The sequence below is a fragment of the Chiloscyllium plagiosum genome, unplaced genomic scaffold (assembly GCF_037043375.1).
Source record: "Chiloscyllium plagiosum isolate Xiang-an unplaced genomic scaffold, Cpla_swu_hap1 HiC_scaffold_21, whole genome shotgun sequence".
Taxonomy (NCBI): domain Eukaryota; kingdom Metazoa; phylum Chordata; class Chondrichthyes; order Orectolobiformes; family Hemiscylliidae; genus Chiloscyllium; species Chiloscyllium plagiosum.
Genome location: NW_028270159.1, coordinates 68,587,316 through 68,593,315, shown reverse-complemented (window position 1 = coordinate 68,593,315; position 6,000 = coordinate 68,587,316).

The following is a 6,000-nucleotide window of genomic DNA, read 5'->3' as shown; positions in this document are numbered from 1 at the left end:
TTATTCACACCACTCCCAATATCATAGATGCTCTGCGGTAGGTTAAACCGTAGCTCCAAATCCAAAATGCAGTTAGCAGAACTTTTGCTCACACATATACTGGACGTATTGTCAACACCAACATCCATGAATATCAACATAACACAGAAGGGGGTTTTCACAGTGCTGGTTTTCGTGTCGTGACTTCACATGCTTTTTGTCAGGGCCGTGTATATTTCAAAATAAAAATATTTCAGAACAGGTGTAAGTGAAAAATAGTCACTGATCCAGATTGTCACACTGATAATTTCTCGCAATATTGCAGGACTCTGAAAGAATAGTATAATTTTACCAGACTGAAGGAGATTATTTGACATATCGTTTCTGGGAGGAGAAAGTGAGGACTGCAGATGCTGGAGGTCAGAGCGTTAAAATGTGTTGCAGTAAAAGCGCAGCAGGTTAGGCAGCATCAAAGGAGCAGGAGAATCGACGTTTCGGGCATAAGCCCTTCTTCTGAAGGAGAGCTTATGCGCGAGACGTCGATTCTCCTGCTCCTTTGATGCTGCCTGACCTGCTGCGCTTTTACTGCAACACATTTCTAAGCATTTCGTTACTCTGCCAGGCCCAGGAAGAGTTATCCAGTAAGTCCTATTATCCAGCATGTTCTCTGTAGACTCAATTCCCATCACATCCAAATGTTGTTTCAGCTCAATTTGTAACCTTATGTGGAATGCAGCTTCAACACTTTCCAAGCAACATAATACATCTCAAAACAATTCCCTGCACATAAAAGTTGTTTTCTGCCTCTGATTTCACTCGTATCTCGATTACTGATAATCTTGTACTTATGACCCTACTTACTGACATCACAACTAGTGGAAGCAGGATATTCTTAATTATTGTGACAAAACTGTGCATAATTTCAAACTCTACAGATCCAAGGAGAATATGTCTAACTTCATTAATATTTTCCTGTGCCTAATATCTGGTGTCATTCTTGTAGATTTATTTTTCACTCTCACCTGACGTTTTTCACTTTACCGTTAATAGCACCCCCAGTCCGAGCACAATATGTTATGAATGTGGTCCGGTTATAGCTTTGAAGAGATGTAGCGTCCTCTCCTTGGTTTAATCTCCATGCATTTGTGTATTTATCCAAAGATCCGACAAGCATTCGTAATGGACGCTCGAACTTAATTGGACTCGTTTAATAATATGTGCACTTGCACCACAAAGTTGTTGTTATACTTCCTTCAACGTTGCACCATTAATTCAGAACTCTTTCTCGATATTTCGTTGAGAGAAATGTATTTTCGTACATTCCTCTGCATGTACATTCTTCTGCCACTTGTCAGTCTACTTGACTAACATGTCAATGTCCATCTGAAGTCGCTTCACGTTATCTTCACATTGCTCTATTCTCCTTTGTTTAGTACAGTATGCAAATCAGGAGATTTTGCTCTCAACACACAACTCTAACTCGTTAATATAAACCACAACGTGGGCCCAGAACTGATCTGTAGATGCACCACTTTCCCCTTGATTCCAATTTGAGAAATGGCAATCTTTTAACCAGTTTGTGTTTCCAGGCTTCTCGTTAACGTCTTATACTTGCTGCCAACGACCCATCAAATTATTCTAATTTGCTTACCAACAGGCAAAGTGACACCTTATCAAATGCTTTCTATGTCCCTCATTGTCTGTCAGTGTCAACACACTGAATTATATTCAATAGAACTTGTCAGCAATTCGTTTTTAAGCCAGATTCTGATGGGGATACGGAACCTACTGATTTAAGGGTGCTAAAGACAGAAACAATCATATCAATTATGATTTATTTACGTTTGCAATTGCGATGTGAATTCATATAAGACTGTGGGACTGGTGCTGAAAAAGTGATTGCTTCTGACAAGAGCAGACGCAATGCGCCATATAACTTTTTCTCTGTGTGGTAGAGCTCCATAATTTGATAACGAAGATGCGCCACCCTTTCGTGTGATTGGGCGACCCTTCAAATACTTTCACTCGATCTTTCGCAGAACTGTTTTGCATAAACACACAAAATCACACAAATGTAAACTCAGATAACTGTTTCCACAGAACTGATAATATTCAAAACAGTTCTATAGCATAATCAAAGTTTCAACGAATAATGGCATAAGCAATCGAGGTTCATTTCAGGAATGAAAAGATTTTCTCTCGACAGGTTAAACAAGCGTCCTTTTTCAGTTCAATTCACTGAACCTTTTCAACTCTACCGAAATAGAGTTCTTTGCGTGACCATTCCAATTGAAGAGAGAATGAACAGAAAATCTCGCGTTGCAAGAACTGAGACATTACACACTTTCAGAATTGTGATATGCATGTCAATTGAAGTCGAAAGGAATAACTTTTTTTTCCAATTCAGAAATAGAAAACAGCGAAAATCATTTGTATCAGATGTAATTATTGTATCAGTGCTATGTTTTCTCAGCGAATGAATCTCTGAATTAGGGGTGGTGCAGTCGTTCAGGCGTTAGCACTGTTGCCTCACAGCACCAGGGACTAAATTGACTAGTTTCGTCCAGGGAATTACAGAGTAGTGGAAATGAGAATACGTTGGGTGTCTGATTCCACATGTGATGCACTTCGGATGGTCATTCCAAACACGATATGCCGAATGGCCTCTTCCCACACTGTAATGTTGCTATAGATTGAGATGAAAACAAATTAATATTTTGTTGCCACATTTTTGTTCAGATCTTTGTGGCAAACTTCCATACTTTTATACCAGTGGGAGCAGCGGCCGAGTTGAGGTGAACCCGGGAGACTACAGCTAAGGTAAGAGTTTTTTTCAAAATTACTTACCTGTAGCGGGCATCGGTGTTTTGTTTTCTCTCTCCTTCACAGAAAGAGCGGGAGCAGCAGAGGAAGTGACGGCAAGCAGAGGGGCAGCCGGGAAGGAGAACTGAGTATAAATACTCACTGTTTCACCACCAACGGTCATTTGAGTGGGAGCAGCGGCCGAGTTGAGGTGAACCCGGGAGACTACAGCTAAGGTAAGAGTTTTTTTCAAAATTACTTACCTGTAGCGGGCATCGGTGTTTTGTTTTCTCTCTCCTTCACAGAAAGAGCGGGAGCAGCAGAGGAAGTGACGGCAAGCAGAGGGGCAGCCGGGAAGGAGAACTGAGTATAAATACTCACTGTTTCACCACCAACGGTCATTTGAGTGGGAGCAGCGGCCGAGTTGAGGTGAACCCGGGAGACTACAGCTAAGGTAAGAGTTTTTTTCAAAATTACTTACCTGTAGCGGGCATCGGTGTTTTGTTTTCTCTCTCCTTCACAGAAAGAGCGGGAGCAGCAGAGGAAGTGACGGCAAGCAGAGGGGCAGCCGAGACCCGGAAGCAGTTAGTGTAAGCTTAGCTGGGTTAGTTTTTTCCCCCTTTAAAAGCGTGAAGGAGAGGAACCCGAGGCACTACACGGGTAGTGCCTCCCACCCGCCCTCCTCCTCTAACCTAATAATAACATCTGTTGTGGCAAGCAGGTAAGTGCTGAATTTTGCTTGTATTATTTAGACACAGTTTTTGTTTAAACAGTTAGCTTTAGAGGGATGGCAGTGAAGGCAGTGCAATGTTCCTCCTGCAACATGTATGAGGTGAGGGATGCCATCGACATCCCTGCCGATTACACTTGCAGGAAGTGCACCCATCTCCAGCTCCTCCAAGACCGTGTTAGGGAACTGGAGCTGGAGTTGGATGAACTTCGGATCATTCGGGAGGCAGAGGGGGTCATAGATCAGAGTTATAGGGAAGTAGTAACTCCAAAGATGGCAGATAGATGGGTTACAGTGAGGGGGACTGGGAGGAAGCAGCCAGTGCAGGGACCTCCTGCGGCCATTCCCCTCAAGAACAAGTATACCGTTTTGGATACTTGTGGGGGGGATGACTTACCAGGGGTAAGTAACGGGGCTCAGGTCTCTGGCACGGAGCCTGTCCCCGTTACTCAGAAGGGAAGGGTGAAGAAGAGCAGAGCAGTAGTAATTGGGGACTCGATAGTTCGTGGCACAGATAGGCGGTTTTGTGGGAACGAGAGAGACTCACGTTTGGTATGTTGCCTCCCAGGTGCAAGGGTACGTGATGTCTCTGATCGTGTTTTCCGGGTCCTGGAGGGGGAGGGGGAGCAACCCGAAGTCGTGGTCCACATTGGCACCAACGACATAGGTAGGAGGAGTGCTGAGGATGTTAGACAGGCTTTCAGGGAGCTAGGTTGGAAGCTTGGAGTTAGAACAAACAGAGTTGTTGTCTCTGGTTTGTTACCCGTGCCACGTGATAGAGATACGAGGAATAGGGAGAGAGAACAATTAAATGCGTGGCTTCAGGGATGGTGCAGGAGGGAGGGGTTCCAGTTTTTGGATAACTGGGGTTCTTTCTGGGGACGGTGGGACCTCTATAAACAGGATGGTCTACACCTGAACCTGAGGGGAACCAGTATCCTTGGGGGGAGGTTTGCTAGTGCTCTTGGGGGGGGTTTAAACTAACTCGGCAGGGGCATGGGAACCCAGATTGTAGCTTCAGGGTGCAGGGCCTGGAGTGTAGGGAGGTGAGGAACATGGCATCAATTTCCAAGGAGGGTGCCTGTAAACAGGGAAGTTGTTTGAAGTGTGTATACTTCAATGCAAGAAGTATACGAAATAAGGTAGGTGAACTTGCAGCGTGGGTTGGTACCTGGGACTTCGATGTTGTGGCTATTACGGAGACATGGCTAGAACAGGGACAGGATTGGCTGTTGCAGGTTCCGGGATTTAAATGTTTTAGTAGGTTTAGAGGTGGGGGTAAAAGAGGGGGAGGTGTGGCATTGCTTGTCAAAGATAGTATTACAGCGGTGGAAAGGACGATGGATGAGGACTTGCCATCTGAGGTAGTTTGGGCTGAGGTTAGGAATAGGAAAGGAGAGGTCACCCTGTTAGGAGTCTTTTACAGGCCTCCTAATAGTCCTAGAATCATTGAAGAAAGGATTGGGAAGGTGATTCAGGAGATGAGTGACAGTAATAGGGTGGTTGTTATGGGGGACTTTAACTTTCCTGATATTGATTGGGAAAGCTATAGCTCAAGTTCGTTAGATGGGTCAGTGTTTGTTCAATGTGTGCAGGAGAGTTTCCTGACACAATATGTAGACAGGCCAACAAGAGGTGAGGCCATACTGGATTTGGTTCTGGGTAACGAACCAGGCCAGGTGTTAGAATTAGAGGTAGGTGAGCACTTTGGGGATAGTGACCATAATTCGGTGATTTTTACACTCGTGATGGAGAGGGATAAGTGTGTACTACAGGGCAAGAATTATAGCTGGGGTAAGGGAAATTATGATGCGGTGAGGCATGACTTAGGATGTGTGGCTTGGAAAAGTAGACTCCAAGGCAAGAGTGTAAATGATATGTGGAACTTGTTCAAGGGGCAACTATTGAGTGTCCTTGATAATTATGTACCTGTCAGGCAGGTAGGAAAGGGTCGTGCGAGGGAGCCGTGGTTTAATAAGGAATTGGAATCCCTTGTTAAATGGAAGAGGGCGGCCTATCTCAAGATGAGACGTGAAGGTTCAATTGGGGCGATTGAGAGTTATAGGGTAGCCAGGAAGGACCTGAAGAGAGAGCTAAAAGCAGCAAGGAGGGGACACGAAAGGTCCTTAGTAGATAGGATTAGGGAAAACCCTAAGGCTTTCTATAGGTATGTTAGGAATAAAAGAATGACTAGGGTAGGAATAGGTCCAGTCAAGGATAGTAGGGGGAAGTTGCGTGTGGAGGCGGAAGAGATTGGGGAGACACTGAATGAATACTTTTCTTCAGTATTCACTCAGGAACAGGGCATTGTTGTCGATGAGAATACTGAGGCACAAATAAGTAGAATGGATGGCTTTGAGGTATGTAGAGAAGAGGTGTTGGAAATCCTGGAAAAGGTGAAAATAGATAAGTCCCCTGGGCCTGATGGCATTTATCCTAGGATTCTCTGGGAAGCAAGGGAGGAGATTGCAGAGCCATTGGCCTTGATT